Here is a 12347-nt window from a genome sequence, read left to right on the forward strand (position 1 = left end):
CTCTCACACACACACACACACACTCTCAGTCACACACACACACTCTGTCTCTCTCACACACACACACTCTCAGTCACACACACACACACACTCTCAGTCACACACACACACACACTCACTCTCACACACACACAGTCTCAGTCACACACACACACTCAGTCTCACATACACACTCTCAGTCTCAAACACACACACTCTTAATCTCACACACACACACACTCAGTCACACACACACACTCTCAGTCACACACACACACTCTCAGTCTCACACAAACACACTGTCAGTCACACACACACACACTCTCAGTCACACAAACACTCTCAGTCTCACACACACACTCACACACTCAGTCACACACACACACACTCTCAGTCTCACACACACACTCTGTCTCACACACACACACTCTCAGTCACACACACACACACTCTCAGTCTCACACACACACTCTGTCTCACACACACACTCTCAGTCACACACAATCAGTCACACACACACACACATTCAGTCACACAGACACACAATCTCAGTCTCTCACACACACTATCTCAGTCTCACACACACACTCTCAATCTCACACACACAATCTCAGTCTCAACCACACACTGTCTCAGTCTCACACACACACACAGACACTCAGTCACACACACACACAATTTCAGTCTCACACACACACTTTCAGTCACACACACACTCTCAGTCTCACACACACACTCTCAGTCTCACACACACAATCTCAGTCTTACACACGCACTCTCTCAGTCTCACACACACACTCTCAGTCTCACACACACACGCTCTCTGTCACACACACACACTCTCATTCTCAAACACACACACTCTCAGTCTCACAAACAAACTCTCAGTCTCACACACACACTCTCAGTCTCACACACACACTCTCAGTCTCACACACAAAATCTCAATCTCAGACACACACTCTCTCAGTCTCACACACACTCTCTCAGTCTCACACACACGCTCTCATTCTCACGCACACACTCTCAGTCTCACACACACACTCTCAGTCACACACAAACTCTCAGTCTCACACACACACACTCTCAGTCACAAACACACTCTCAGTCTCACACAAACACTCTCACTCACCCACAAACTCTCAGTCTCACACGCACACTCTCAGTCTCACACACACACTTTCAGTCACACACTCCCAGTCTCACACACACACTTTCAGTCACACACTCTTAGTCACACGCACACATACTCTCACACTCACACACACACTCTCAGTCACACACACACTCTCAGTCTCACACACTCTCAGTCTCACACACACACATTCTCAGCCTCACACACACACTCTCAGTCTCACGCACACACACTCTCAGTCTCACACAAACACTCTCACTCACACACGCACTCTCAGTCTCACACGCACTCTCAGTCTCACACACACAATCTCAGTCTCACACACACACTCTCAGTTTCACACGCACACACACTCTCAGTCTCACACACACACTTTCAGTCACACACTCTCAGTCACACGCACACATACTCTCACACTCACACACTCACTCTCAGTCACACACACTCTCAGTCTCACATGCACAAACTCTCCGTCTCACAGACATACTCCCAGTCTCACACAAACACACTATCAGTCACACACACACACTTTCAGTCTCAGACACACACTCTCAGTCACACACACACACTCACAGTCTCATAAACAAACACTCTCAGTCACACACACACACACTCTCAGTCACACACTCACACTCTCAGTCACACACACACATTCTCAGTCTCTCACACATACACACTATCAGTCACACACACACACTCTCAGTCTCACACACACTCTCTCAGTCTCACTCACACACTCTCAGTCTCACACACACACTCTCAGTCACACACACACACACTCTGAGTCTCACAGACACACTCTCTCTCTCACACACACACACACTCTCAGTCACACACACACCCACTCTCACTCTCACACACACAAACTCTCAGTCTCACACACACACACTCTCTCTCACACACACACACACTCTCAGTCACACACACACACACACTCACTCTCACACATACACACTCTCAGTCTCACACACACACACTCTTAATCTCACACACTCACACTCTCATTCACACACACACTCTCTCAGTCACACACACACACTCTCAGTCTCACACACACACTCACACACTCAGTCACACACACGCACACTCTCAGTCTCACACACACACTCAGTATCACATACACACTCTCAGTCTCACACACACACTCTCAGTCACACACACACACTCTCAGTCTCACAGACACACTCTCAGTATCTCACACACACACACTATCAGTCACACACACACACTCTCAGTCTCACACACACACTCTCAGTCTCACACACACACTCTCAGTCTCACACACACACTCTCAGTCACACACACACACACTCTCAGTCTCACACATACACACGCTCTGTCACACACACACACACACTCAGTCTCACACACACACTCAGTCTCACACACACACTCAGTCTCACACACACACTATCAGTCACACACAAACACTCTCTGTCTCTTACACACACACACTTTCAGATTCATACACACACTCTCTGTCTCACACACACACACTCTCTGTTTCACACACACAATCTCTGTCTCACACACACATACTCTCAATTTCACAAGACAATCTCAGTCTCACCCACACGCTCTGAGTCTCACACACACACTCAGTCTATCACACACACGCTCAGGCACACACACACACTCTCTCTCTCTCCCACACGTACACTCAGTCACACGCACACACACTCACTCTCAAACACACACACTCTCAGTCTCACACACACTCAGTCTTTCATACACACTCTCAGTCTCACACACACACAACTTTTAATCTCACACACACACACACTCTCAGTCACACACACACACTCTCAGTCTCACACACACACACACTCTCATTCACACATACACACACTCTCAGTAACACAAACACTCTCAGTCACACACACACTCTCTCTCTCACACACACACACACACTCTCAGTCACACACACACACTCTGTCTCTCTCACACACACACACTCTCAGTCACACACACACACACACTCTCAGTCACACACACACACACACTCACTCTCACACACACACAGTCTCAGTCACACACACACACTCAGTCTCACATACACACTCTCAGTCTCAAACACACACACTCTTAATCTCACACACACACACACTCAGTCACACACACACACTCTCAGTCACACACACACACTCTCAGTCTCACAAAAACACACTGTCAGTCACACACACACACACTCTCAGTCACACAAACACTCTCAGTCTCACACACACACTCACACACTCAGTCACACACACACACACTCTCAGTCTCACACACACACTCTGTCTCACACACACACACTCTCAGTCACACACACACACACTCTCAGTCTCACACACACACTCTGTCTCACACACACACTCTCAGTCACACACACTCAGTCACACACACACACACATTCAGTCACACAGACACACAATCTCAGTCTCTCACACACACTATCTCAGTCTCACACACACACTCTCAATCTCACACACACAATCTCAGTCTCAACCACACACTGTCTCAGTCTCACACACACACACAGACACTCAGTCACACGCACATACACTCTCAGTCACACACACACACAATTTCAGTCTCACACACACACTTTCAGTCACACACACACTCTCAGTCTCACACACAAACTCTCAGTCTCACACACACAATCTCAGTCTCACACACGCACTCTCTCAGTCTCACACACACACTCTCAGTCTCACACACACACGCTCTCTGTCACACACACACACTCTCATTCTCAAACACACACACTCTCAGTCTCACAAACAAACTCTCAGTCTCACACACACACTCTCAGTCTCACACACACACTCTCAGTCTCACACACAAACATTCTCAGTCACATACACACACACTCTCACTCACACACAAACTCTCACTCTCACACGCACACTCTCAGTCTCACGCACACACTCTCAGTCTCTCTCACTCAATCGCAGTCTCACACACACACTCTCGGTCTCACACACACACACTGTCTCAGTCACACACACACTATCAGTCTCACACACACACTGTCAGTCTCACACACACAATCTCAGTCTCAGACACACACTCTCTCAGTCTCACACACACACTCTCAGTCTCACACACATGCTCTCATTCTCACGCACACACTGTCAGTCTCACACACACAATCTCAGTCTCACACACACACTCTCAGTCTCACACACACACTCTCAGTCACACACACACTCTCAGTCTCACACACACACACTCTCAGTCACACACACACTCTCAGTCACACACAAACACTCTCACTCACACACAAACTCTCAGTCTCACACGCACACTCTCCGTCTCACACACACACTTTCAGTCACACACTCCCAGTCTCACACACACACTTTCAGTCACACACTCTTAGTCACACGCACACATACTCTCACACTCACACACACACTCTCAGTCACACACACACTCTCAGTCTCACACACTCTCAGTCTCACACACACACACTCTCAGTCTCACACACACACTCTCAGTCTCACGCCCACACACTCTCAGTCTCACACAAACACTCTCACTCACACACGCACTCTCAGTCTCACACGCACACTCTCAGTCTCACACAAACACTCACACTCAGTCTCACACACGCACTCTCAGTCACATACACACACACTCTCAGTCTCACACACAAACTCTCAGTCTCACACACACTCGCTCTCAGTCTTACACACACACACTATCAGTCACACACACACACTCTAAGTCTCACACTCACACACTCAGTCACACACACACACTCTCATTCTCACAAACACACCCTCAGTCACACACACACACTCTCAGTCTCACGCACACAATCTCAGTCTCACACACACTCTCAGTTTCACACGCACACACACTCTCAGTCTCACACACACACTTTCAGTCACACACTCTCAGTCACACGCACACACTCTCAGTCTCACACACACACTCTCAGTCTCTCTCACTCAATCGCAGTCTCACACACACTCTCTCAGTCTCACACACACACACTGTCTCAGTCACACACACACTATCATTCTCACACACACACTGTCAGTCTCACACACACAATCTCAGTCTCAGACACACACTCTCTCAGTCTCACACACTCACTCTCAGTCACACACACTCTCAGTCTCACATGCACACACTCTCCGTCTCACAGACACACTCTCAGTCTCACACACACACACTATCAGTCACACACACACACTCTCAGTCTCACACACACACTCTCAGTCTCTCTCACTCAATCGCAGTCTCACACACACACTCTCAGTCTCACACACACACACTGTCTCAGTCACACACACACTATCAGTCTCACACACACACTGTCAGTCTCACGCACACAATCTCAGTCTCAGACACACACTCTCTCAGTCTCACACACTCACTCTCAGTCACACACACTCTCAGTCTCACATGCACACACTCTCCGTCTCACAGACACACTCCCAGTCTCACACACACACACTATCAGTCACACACACACACTTTCAGTCTCAGACACACACTCTCAGTCACACACACACACTCACAGTCTCACAAACAAACACTCTCAGTCATACACACACACACTCTCAGTCACAGACTCACACTCTCAGTCACACACACACATTCTCAGTCTCTCACACATACACACTATCAGTCACACACACACACTCTCGGTCTCACACGCACTCTCTCAGTCTCACACACACACTCTCAGTCTCACACACACACGCTCTCTGTCACACACACACACTCTCATTCTCAAACACACACACTCTCAGTCTCACAAACAAACTCTCAGTCTCACACACACACTCTCAGTCTCACACACACTCTCAGTCTCACACACACACTCTCAGTCTCACACACACACATTCTCAGTCACATACACACACACTCACACTCACACACAAACTCTCACTCTCACACGCACACTCTCAGTCTCACACACACACTCTCAGTCTCTCTCACTCAATCGCAGTCTCACACACACACTCTCAGTCTCAGACACACACACTGTCTCAGTCACACACACACACTCTCAGTCTCACACACATGCTCTCATTCTCACGCACACACTCTCAGTCTCACACACACAATCTCAGTCTCACACACAAACTCTCAGTATCACACACACACTCTCAGTCACACACACACTCTCAGTCTCACACACACACACTCTCAGTCACACACACACTCTCAGTCACACACAAACACTCTCACTCACACACAAACTCTCAGTCTCACACGCACACTCTCCGTCTCACACACACACTTTCAGTCACACACTCCCAGTCTCACACACACACTTTCAGTCACACACTCTTAGTCACACGCTCACATACTCTCACACTCACACACACACTCTCAGTCACACACACACTCTCAGTCTCACACACTCTCAGTCTCACACACACACACTCTCAGTCTCACACACACACTCTCAGTCTCATGCACACACACTCTCAGTCTCACACAAACACTCTCACTCACACATGCACTCTCAGTCTCACACACACACTCTCAGTCTCACACACACACTCACTCTCAGTCTCACACACGCACTCTCAGTCACATACACACACACTCTCAGTCTCACACACAAATTCTCAGTCTCACACGCACTCGCTCTCAGTCTCACACACACACTATCAGTCACACACACACACTCTAAGTCTCGCACTCACACACTCAGTCACACACACACACTCTCATTCTCACAAACACACCCTCAGTCACACACACACACTCTCAGTCTCACACACACACTCTCAGTCTCACGCACACAATCTCAGTCTCACACACACTCTCAGTCTCACACGCACAATCTCAGTCTCACACACACACTCTCAGTTTCACACGCACACACACTCTCAGTCTCACACACACACTTTCAGTCACACACTCTCAGTCACACGCACACATACTCTCACACTCACACACTCACTCTCAGTCACACACACTCTCAGTCTCACATGCACACACTCTCCGTCTCACAGACACACTCCCAGTCTCACACACACACACTATCAGTCACACACACACACTTTCAGTCTCAGGCACACACTCTCAGTCACACACACACACTCACAGTCTCACAAACAAACACTCTCAGTCACACACACACACACTCTCAGTCACACACTCACACTCTCAGTCTCACACACACACTTTCAGTCACACACTCTCAGTCACACGCACACATACTCTCACACTCACACACTCACTCTCAGTCACACACACTCTCAGTCTCACATGCACACACTCTCCGTCTCACAGACACACTCCCAGTCTCACACACACACACTATCAGTCACACACACACACTTTCAGTCTCAGGCACACACTCTCAGTCACACACACACACTCACAGTCTCACAAACAAACACTCTCAGTCACACACACACACAATCTCAGTCACACACACACACACTCTCAGTCACAGACTCACACTCTCAGTCACACACACACATTCTCAGTCTCTCACACATACACACTATCAGTCACACACACAGACTCTCAGTCTCACACACACTCTCTCAGTCTCACTCACACACTCTCAGTCTCACACACACACTCTCAGTCTCTCTCACTCAATCGCAGTCTCACACACACACTCTCAGTCTCACACACACACACTGTCTCAGTCACACACACACTATCAGTCTCACACACACACTGTCAGTCTCACACACACAATCTCAGTCTCTGACACACACTCTCTCAGTCTCACACACACACTCTCAGTCTCACACACATGCTCTCATTCTCACGCACACACTCTCAGTCTCACACACACAATCTCAGTCTCACACACACACTCTCAGTCTCACACACACACTCTCAGTCACACACACACTCTCAGTCTCACACACACACACTCTCAGTCACACACACACTCTCAGTCACACACAAACACTCTCAGTCACACACAAACTCTCAGTCTCACACGCACACTCCCCGTCTCACACACACACTTTCAGTCACACACTCCCAGTCTCACACACACACTTTCAGTCACACACTCTTAGTCACACGCACACATACTCTCACACTCACACACACACTCTCAGTCACACACACACTCTCAGTCTCACACACTCCCAGTCTCACACACACACTTTCAGTCACACACTCTTAGTCACACGCACACATACTCTCACACTCACACACACACTCTCAGTCACACACACACTCTCAGTCTCACACACTCTCAGTCTCACACACACACACTCTCAGTCTCACACACACACTCTCAGTCTCACGCACACACACTCTCAGTCTCACAAAAACACACTCACTCACACACGCACTCTCAGTCTCACACACACACTCTCAGTCACACACACACACTCTCAGTCTCACAGACACACTCTCTCTCTCACACACACACACACTCTCAGTCACACACACACGCACACTCACTCTCACACACACACACTCTCAGTCTCACACACACACTCAGTCTCACATACACACTCTCAGTCTCACACACACACACTCTTAATCTCACACACTCACACTCTCAGTCACACACACTTACTCTCAGTCACACACACACACTCTCAGTCTCACACACACACTCACAAACTCAGTCACACACACACACACTCTCAGTCTCACACACACACTCAGTCTCACATACACACTCTCAGTCTCACACACACACTCTCAGTCACACACACACACTCTCAGTCTCACAGACACACTCTCAGTCTCTCACACACACACATTATCAGTCACACACACCCACTCTCAGTCTCACACACACACTCTCAGTCTCACACACACACTCTCAGTCTCACACACACTCTCTCAGTCACACACACACACTCTCAGTCTCACACATACACACGCTCTGTCACACACACACACACACACTCAGTCTCACACACACACTCAGTCTCACACACACACTATCAGTCACACACAAACACTCTCTGTCTCTTACACACACACACTCTCAGATTCATACACACACTCTCTGTCTCACACACACACACTCTCTGTTTCACTCACACGCTCTCTGTCTCACACACACACACTCTCAATTTCACAAGACAATCTCAGTCTCACCCACACGCTCTGAGTCTCACACACACACTCAGTCTATCACACACACGCTCAGGCACACACACACACTCTCTCTCTCTCCCACACGTACACTCAGTCACACGCACACACACTCACTCTCAAACACACACACTCTCAGTCTCACACACACTAAGTCTTTCATACACACTCTGTCTCACACACACACAACTCTTAATCTCACACACACACACACTCTCAGTCACACACACACACTCTCAGTCTCACACACACACACACTCTCATTCACACATACACACACACTCAGTAACACAAACACTCTCAGTCACACACGCACACTCTCTCTCTCTCACACACACACACACTCTCAGTCACACACACACACAAACTCTCTCTCTCACACACACACACACTCTCAGTCTCACACACACTCTCTCAGTCTCACACACACACTCTCAGTCTCACACACAAACGCTCTCTGTCACACACACACACTCTCATTCTCAAACACACACACTCTCAGTCTCACAAACAAACTCTCAGTCTCACTCACACACTCTCAGTCTCACACACACACTCTCAGTCTCACACACACACATTATCAGTCACATACACACACACTCTCACTCACACACAAACTCTCACTCTCACACGCACACTCTCAGTCTCACACACACACTCTCAGTCTCTCTCACTCAATCGCAGTCTCACACACACACTCTCAGTCTCACACACACACACTGTCTCAGTCACACACACACTATCAGTCTCACACACACACTGTCAGTCTCACACACACAATCTCAGTCTCTGACACACACTCTCTCAGTCTCACACACACACTCTCAGTCTCACACACATGCTCTCATTCTCACGCACACACTCTCAGTCTCACACACACAATCTCAGTCTCACACACACACTCTCAGTCTCACACACACACTCTCAGTCACACACACACTCTCAGTCTCACACACACACACTCTCAGTCACACACACACTCTCAGTCACACACAAACACTCTCACTCACACACAAACTCTCAGTCTCACACGCACACTCTCCGTCTCACACACACACTTTCAGTCACACACTCCCAGTCTCACACACACTCTTTCAGTCACACATTCTTAGTCACACGCACACATACTCTCACACTCACACACACACTCTCAGTCACACACACACTCTCAGTCTCACACACTCTCAGTCTCACACACACACACTCTCAGTCTCACACACACACTCTCAGTCTCACGCACACACACTCTCAGTCTCACAAGAACACTCTCACTCACACACGCACTCTCAGTCTCACACACACACTCTCAGTCTCACACACACACTCACTCTCAGTCTCACACATGCACTCTCAGTCACATACACACACACTCTCAGTCTCACACACAAACTCTCAGTCTCACACACACTCGCTCTCAGTCTCACACACACACACTATCAGTCACACACACACACTCTAAGTCTCACACTCACACACTCAGTCACACACACACACTCTCATTCTCACAAACACACCCTCAGTCACACACACACACTCTCAGTCTCACACACACACTCTCAGTCTCACGCACACAATCTCAGTCTCACACACACTCTCAGTCTCACACACACAATCTCAGTCTCACACACACACTCTCAGTTTCACACGCACACACACTCTCAGTCTCACACACACACTTTCAGTCACACACTCTCAGTCACACGCACACATACTCTCACACTCACACATTCACTCTCAGTCACACACACTCTCAGTCTCACATGCACACACTCTCCGTCTCACAGACACACTCCCAGTCTCACACACACACACTATCAGTCACACACACACACTTTCAGTCTCAGACACACACTCTCAGTCACACACACACACACTCACAGTCTCACAAACAAACACTCTCAGTCACACACACACACACTCTCAGTCACAGACTCACACTCTCAGTCACACACACATATTCTCAGTCTCTCACACATACACACTATCAGTCACACACACACACTCTCAGTCTCACACACACTCTCTCAGTCTCACTCACACACTCTCAGTCTCACAGACACACTCTCTCTCTCACACACACACACACTCTCAGTCACACACACACCCACACTCACTCTCACACACACACACTCTCAGTCTCACACACACACTCAGTCTCACATACACACTCTCAGTCTCACACACACACACTCTTAATCTCACACACTCACACTCTCAGTCACACACACTCACTCTCAGTCACACACACACACACTCTCAGTCTCACACACACACTCACAAACTCAGTCACACACACACACACTCTCAGTCTCACACACACACTCAGTCTCACATACACACTCTCAGTCTCACACACACACTCTCAGTCACACACACACACTCTCAGTCTCACAGACACACTCTCAGTCTCTCACACACACACACTATCAGTCACACACACCCACTCTCAGTCTCACACACACACTCTCAGTCTCACACACACACTCTGAGTCTCACACACACACTCTCAGTCACACACACACACTCTCAGTCTCACACATACACACGCGCTGTCACACACACACACACACTCAGTCTCACACACACACTCAGTCTCACACACACACTATCAGTCACACACAAACACTCTCTGTCTCTTACACACTCACACACTCTCAGATTCATACACACACTCTCTGTCTCACACACACACACTCTCTGTTTCACACACACAATCTCTGTCTCACACACACACTCTCAATTTCACAAGACGCTCAGGCACAATTTCACCCACACGCTCAGGCACACACACACACTCTCTCTCTCTCCCACACGTACACTCAGTCACACGCACACACACTCACTCTCAAACACACACACTCTCAGTCTCACACACACTCAGTCTTTCATACACACTCTCAGTCTCACACACACACAACTCTTAATCTCACACACACACACACTCTCAGTCACACACACACACTCTCAGTCTCACACACACACACACTCTCATTCACACATACACTCACTCTCAGTAACACAAACACTCTCAGTCACACACGCACTCTCTCTCTCTCTCATACACACACACACTCTCAGTCACACACACACACACACTCTCTCTCACACACACACACACTCTCAGTCACACACACACACACACTCTCTCTCACACACACACACACTCTCAGTCACACACACACACACCCAC

This window comes from Carcharodon carcharias (genome assembly GCF_017639515.1).
Source record: "Carcharodon carcharias isolate sCarCar2 chromosome 24 unlocalized genomic scaffold, sCarCar2.pri SUPER_24_unloc_8, whole genome shotgun sequence".
In the NCBI taxonomy this organism is placed as follows: Eukaryota; Metazoa; Chordata; class Chondrichthyes; order Lamniformes; family Lamnidae; genus Carcharodon; species Carcharodon carcharias.